The sequence below is a fragment of the Schistocerca serialis genome, chromosome 4 (assembly GCF_023864345.2).
Source record: "Schistocerca serialis cubense isolate TAMUIC-IGC-003099 chromosome 4, iqSchSeri2.2, whole genome shotgun sequence".
Lineage (NCBI taxonomy): Eukaryota > Metazoa > Arthropoda > Insecta > Orthoptera > Acrididae > Schistocerca > Schistocerca serialis.
Genome location: NC_064641.1, coordinates 873,830,791 through 873,837,727, shown reverse-complemented (window position 1 = coordinate 873,837,727; position 6,937 = coordinate 873,830,791).

Here is a 6,937-nt window from a genome sequence, read left to right as displayed (position 1 = left end):
ACTTACTTATCCTTTGTTACATCAGTCTCCTTGATGTTGAAGCTGTATCATCAGCCAGCTCATGCTCAGTTTCATACAGATATTTTATTTTAATAGGTGTTTTTGAAATTTCTACTAAAACCAATGAGTGTACTTTTATTTAATAACTTCCACATATTTGCAAGCAGACTAACACCAGTGCTGAGTGTAATAACACACTGCACAATCAGTTACTATTTCACAATATTTAAAACACAAGAGCCCTTTACATATTAGTCTGCTCATCAGCACATGAAACAATATGTGTCGTGCCAAGTTGAAATGTCTCAAAATGCCAGAATTACCATCGGTTTCAACTAAATGGTTACACTTTGACCTGTTTACTTGTGCAATTTACAGAAGACAATATTTATGCTAAAAAGTATCAGATGTTGATGCTTTTCATGAATCAATTCAGTATTTATATGGAAATTTAATTTATAGTTACTTGTATTTATGAGTACAGATAATTGGAACTTGTCAGTTGTTATGTAGTTCTCTAGACAAATTTATGTTTTGAATTACATTTTTCTCTAAAAGTCCAGATCCATAGCTGAGTGGTCAGCATTGTTAGCTGCCGTGAGGAGGACCTGGGTGAACATAGGGATGTTGAATGCATACAGAGAGGGCCAGGTGAGTGGTCACAGTTTTGTTTGATCTATAGAAGATTATCACAAAGATGCTGAAGAAACTGAACTGACAGACTCTTGAAGACAAAATGTAAACTATCCCAAGAAAGCCTACTTAAAAAGCTTCAAAACTGGCCTTAGATAATGACTCTAGGAATTTACTACCACCCCAAACATATGACTCCTGTAGGGATCATGAGGATGAGATTAGATTAATTACAGCACACACAGAGGCATTTAAATACTCATTCTTTCCACACTTCATACATGTATTTAATGGGAGAAAACCCTAATAATTGGCACAGTGGGATGTACACTCTGCCATACAATTCACAGTGGTTTTCGGGGTATAGATTTAGATGGGGATGTAATGACAGTGATTCTTCCTTGGTGGGAGGACTGCAGAGGAGTGCACTCAACCTCATGAGTCCAACTGAGCGGCTACCTGACTGAGCAGCAGTGGCTCCATGTTACAAATACTGACAATGGCCATGAGAGTGGTGTGCTGATTTCACACCCCTCCAAACCACATGCAATGATGCTACTATCAGAGGATTATGTGGCAGTCACCAGGGCCTGTGGACAGAATTTTCTGAGGAAGAGATGATTCAAGTGTTGAGTATTATTTTAATGGTACAAAAATCCAAAAAGAATAAGCTTATCAATTTTACAAATACAGCTTGTTTTGAAATTCTGAGGTACATTGCAATTTAAATATTTCATATTTCAGTATTTAATGTTCCAGCAAGATACACAAAATTATGTCACCCGTTCATATGCCAATCCCCTAATTCCCACATACTGGATACTACATGTTCCAATTTTGGAAACAGTTAAGTTGTGATCTTTTGTGAGCTCCAGAAGTATTGGCGATACATGTTCCTCCTGATCTACTGCAGTCAAAGCTTCATCCAAAAAATTAAAAATATCAGTTTTGTCGATTTGTTTTTTCTGAATCCAAATTGGGTATGGTATTTGATTGGCAAAATTATTTTTCTCTATAAATGTAACAAGTCTGCTGCAAAATGCTTTTTCCCAAATATTTTGTAAAACACAGGCAGCAGAAATTTTGCCTGTAGTTATTTTCATTTGTCTTGTCTCCCTTCTTGATCAGAGGTCTTAACATCACCATATTTTCTGGAGAAATGCCACAACACAATGTGGAGCCGCGATAATGAGTTAGGGGCTTAGACAATACTGTTGCTTTTTTAAAAAAATATTTGATCAGGAACATTGTGTCTGCTTGAAGAAAATTTTGATTTTAATTCCTTTATAATACTTAGTATTTTCTTTTCAAAATGATGGAGAACAACAATTAGTCATTCTTTTCTTTCAGGCTTTCAGCCAATCAATGTGTTCTCCATAAACCCTACCTTCATTATACAGTAGTCTTGAATGAACTGTGACAGGAGCCCGAATAACAGGGGTCTGATGTACAAGGACATGTATTGAAACTTTGAAATACTGGTATTTAATTTAATGCACAAGCAACACAGGTTATGCCACGATTTGCAGTTTTTTATACTACCGCCTGACTGTGTACTTCTTGTATTTTTAGCACTGATAATGGTTAAGCTACATCTAGGTTTGCTTTAATAAAGTCAGAAAGGAAAGGACGACTGATTGCTTACACCATTATTTTGAAAGTCATATCACAGTCATTGAGTGCATTCTACATTTCCAATGGAAGGTAATTTGATTTCCTTTTCATCTGGTGGATACAAAAAGATTGCTTTTTTCATTTAAATAGGTTTTTTTGCTTGTATTTGTTTTCAGAAGTTGTTTTTGCTGGGTTTTTTTATCAGGTCACTGTCTGCTTCTGTAAAATATATAAATATATGTTAAATACATCATTTACTCTGTGTCGGTCAGTAATTTTGTCTCCATTTTGAAACAGATTAATATTAAAGTGCTTTTACTGTCTTTAATAAATTTATTTTATAATATTTCTGTCATTGATCACAAAACTTCTGGTCCTTATGCTACTCGTTTCAGTCAGCAATGACCATTTTCAGATCTGCAGCGGAACAAGGGAAATGAAATGCAACAAGTGGGCAGATTACATCTTCAAACAAATAAAATATGCCACAAAGAGAAATTATTATTTTCAAGGATGTGGAAACACGTGGTTAAAATACAATGAGGCATAACTGGAGACCATTTAGACTGTTCATCCTTATAACACAAGGGACAGAAAACAATTGTGATGCATTTCACATAGACTTCAGATTTTAGAGAAAGGATCTAAGTACATCAAATTAATACAAGCATTGCCAGTGTACAAAAGCAGACAGTGAGCAAATCTTCATTCTGTGAGTGATAATTTTATGTAACACATTCAGAGAAAAAAGCATTAGAAATTAGTGTTAGAAAGTAATCTGGAATTAGAACCACTCATGTATAAGATACCACAAAATTGTATTTTTTTAACTGTCATCCTGGAAGTCATTATGTATATTATTTCATTGTGCATTATGTATCTACTGAGCAAGCTAACATTTGTATTTACTGTCAAAGCTATTGTATGTATATTATTATATGTATATATTGCCTAGACCGTAAGTATAATGATGTGTCCTGTGTTGCAAGTATGAAGACAGAAGCGTCCAGTCCCACCCACCGGCTTTGACCTATGACATAAGGCTGTTGTAGTGTGTAATGTCATGATGGCGTGGAGTTTGGTTTGTGAGTGTGGCGTGTTTGTACATTGTGTTTCTGTTCATGGTGCCCTTTGGTGGTGTGTTAAGGGGTTTTGTGTTGTGTGGTGTATTGGGTTCAGTTTGGTGTTACTGCTTGTTCTGGCTGGTTCTTGTTTTGGCTGTGTGTGGAGAGGAATTGTTTTCAGTGACTTTAACGATTTAGTGTTTTTGTGTAAAAGTTATTGTAGTGCTGTTCACTGTAGATTGTGTGTTAATTTGAGTAAATTAATTTGTTGCTGCTCTTGTTAGGTATGGATATGACAGATAAAATTAATAGTGTGCGCTTGCATGCTATGATGGGGGCGAGTACATTGGAGCTGATAAAATTTCTGCAGCTGTTTGGGTTGGTGGCAGAGGTGGTGAAGTGCGCTGTTTGTGGGCATGACATGACATTGGCAAAAGTTCTGGCATCTCGGACCAGGGAGTGGTGGTGCCGTAGGGATAACCTATGGCACTTCATACATCGTGGTTCCTAGTTCGAGAAGTCTAGGTTGGACGTGCACAAGATTGTGTTGTTGACGTACTACTTTTGTTGTAAATCCTCTTACAGGTTTTGCGCATATGAGACTGGTGTGAGTTAGAGGAGTGTGCTCGATTGGTTTTCGTTTTGTAGTGACGTATGTTCTGAGTTTATTGAGTACAGCAGGGGTAAGTTGGGTGGGCCTGGGGTTGTGGTGGAGGTAGATGAGTCGCAGTTTGGGAAAAGGAAGTATGGGAGGGGTAAGTTGTTCTCTGGGTGTGGGGGGCTGTTGTACTGGGGGGAGGGGGGGAGGTTCGGAATGTATTTTTAGGGTTGTGGAGGGGCAGTCTGAGAGGGAATTAGTGGGGTTAATTGAGGAGTTTATGGAACCGGGTTCTACTGTAGTTTCTGATGCCTTTTCTTCTTATAGGGGGTTGGGTGAAAGGGGATACAATCATTTAGTAGTGAACCATAGTTTACAGTTTACAAATTATGAGACGGGGGCTTGTATGAATACCATAGAGGGGATGTGGGGGGCCATTAAGTCAGTTCTTGGGAGGAGGAAGAGGCGCTCTTCTAACCTTCAGTCTCATTTAGATGAATACTGTTGGCGGAAGAGCGTCCCTGATGGCTATTGTTTTTTGGGGTTTTTTAAGGGCTATCAGTAAGATGTACAGGCTGAAGGTGGTTAGTTAGAGTGGTTTGTGTGGGTAGGTGGCTGCGGCTCAGGGGGAGGGGGGGGGGGGGGTTAGTTGTTGGTAGTGTTTGTGAGGGGTGGGAGGGAGTGTGTTGGTTTAGGATTTAGTTGTGGAGGATCTATTTTGTTGCAGTTTTTGTTGAGTTGTAGTGTGTGATTCTGATTTGTTTATTTTGTGTTTCTTTTTTGTTTATGGGTATTTTATTTTGGGATGAGGGGGGAGGTCGGGTTGGGGTGTTGCTGGGTTGGGTCTTTCTTTTGGTTGTGTATTTTTTTTGTTGGTTTGTGTGTGTGTGTCTGTGTGTGTGTGTGTGTGTGTGTGTGTGTGTGTGGGTGGGTGTATGTATGGGTGTCTATGTGTTTGTGGCAGGGTGTGTGTCTGTGTGATTGTGGGGGCTGACATAGGTTGCGGTGCCGGAACTTTGTTGTGGTAAGTTTTTATTTTTCTTGTTTTTAGTGTATTTGTTGTATGTTGTTGTGGCTGGTGGGGTGGATCTGAGTTGTGTGGTTTGTTGTATTGGTGATCTGGTATCGTGTGTCGGGTTGTAGGTATGTAGTTGAAGGGAAGTTTTAGATTCCAATTTGTGGTCGTATCTGTAGATTTTTTGGTATTGGGAGTCGCTGTTTACCTATGTGGGTGAAGGGAACTGTTTGATTCCAATGTGTGGTTGCTGTGGGTGTTCTGGTATCAGAAGTTGCTGTTGAGCTATAAAGGTCAAGGGAAATGTTCGATTCCAATGTGTGGTTGTGGCTGTTGCTGCTGAGCTATATAGGTCAAGAGAAGTGTTCGATTCCAATTTGTGGGATCAGGAGGTGCTGTTGAGATATATAGGTCAAGGGAAGTGTCCGATTCCTGAGGATTTGTGTTTAGCGGAATTTGGGGAGTTTTGCGTTGGTTTTCTTCATCGTTTTGTGTGGTTTGGTATGGTGGTGTGTGTCTAAATTTGTTTATATTTACTTTGTCCCCACCCATAAACCCCCAGTTTCCCACACTTGCCCCATTAGTTTCATTAGGTTTTTTCTGGAACGTGTATGTGTTGGTTATTCAATGTATTATCGTGTTTGTTGTCATGTTTACGTAGTGACGCCATAGGCGCCATATTGGAGTCGTAGTATATGGTCGTTTCCGCCATATTTGTGACGTCATGGGTCAAAGCAGACAGGTGGAATCGGACGCTACCGTATTTCCGGTAATTTACAGGACCAATAAAAATCACAGTCTTTGAAATTAGGCATCCAACCCTGCAGCTATTTTGCTTTGCTTGGCTATCTGATAGAGAACTGTTTTTTCTTCAGTGAAACTTGTATGCTTAGAGTGACACAACTACTTTGGCCAAGGGAAGTGTTCGATTCCTACAGATTTTATAATTTTTTTTTTGTTCGTCTTTTTGTGTGTTTTGGGATCGTGGTGTGGTTTTTTTACTGTTATATTTAGTTGTACCCACCCAAAATAACCAATTTCCAGCGGTTGTCCCGTTAGTTTGTATTTTAGGAGGAAGATGTTATTGTCTTATTTGTACGTATTTCCGTGTTTGTTGCTGTGTGTATGTAGTGACATCATAGGCGCCATATTGGAGACGCTTAGAATAGCCATTTCCGCCATACTGATGACGTCGTGGGTCAAAGCATGGAGGTAAGAATAAGAGCAGACCGGTGGAATCGGATGCTTCCGTAATTCCACTTCCTCTCATGTGTCTTTTGCTACCGTAAGCTATGAACAAATGAACTTGCGTTTTTCACAGTGAATTTGCTAGTAGCTTTAAAAGCCTGTTGCAGTTGGGTAAACGCCAAACTAATATGAATACCTAGCTACTGTACAAACACATCAAAATCTCCTTACACTGATTTTAGGGAGAGATCCCTTACATTTAGGCCTAATCTTCTGGGGTGAATAGGTACGAAATGTTACTGACCAGGAAAAAATGCTAATGCCATTACCGAACACATACTACTGAAAAAGCTACACTGTTCGCTGGTATCAGGGTTCCTTCATGATTATTTTGTCGCAAGGGTAGTTGATTGCCTTCCGAAATAAATTTGTCGTTCTTCTGGCTCACTCAGGTACAAATACGAAACATTAATTCTGGTCTGTTATCAATTTCGAATAAATCAGGCACTGGTTCACATTCAGAATAGTCCAATCACATTATGAATCGAGATCAGTACCATCTGGTAGGTAAATCGCTGAAGCTTGATCAGCAGCCAACTGAAACTTTTGTCAGCATAAATCTGTCGTTGAGCGTTGTACTGCAACTAGGTGAAATTTAAGCACTGCGCTACTGCCCGCAGCACTCCTGGTGGCCAGCATGCGAACTCTTTTTGACAGCTTCGCCGAGCAAATCAGCTGATGAGTTGTCGAAATTTATTGATGTTTGCCGCTACAATTTTATCCAAAGTGGCAATCTTCACTGAGCAATTACAAAATTTAGTATTA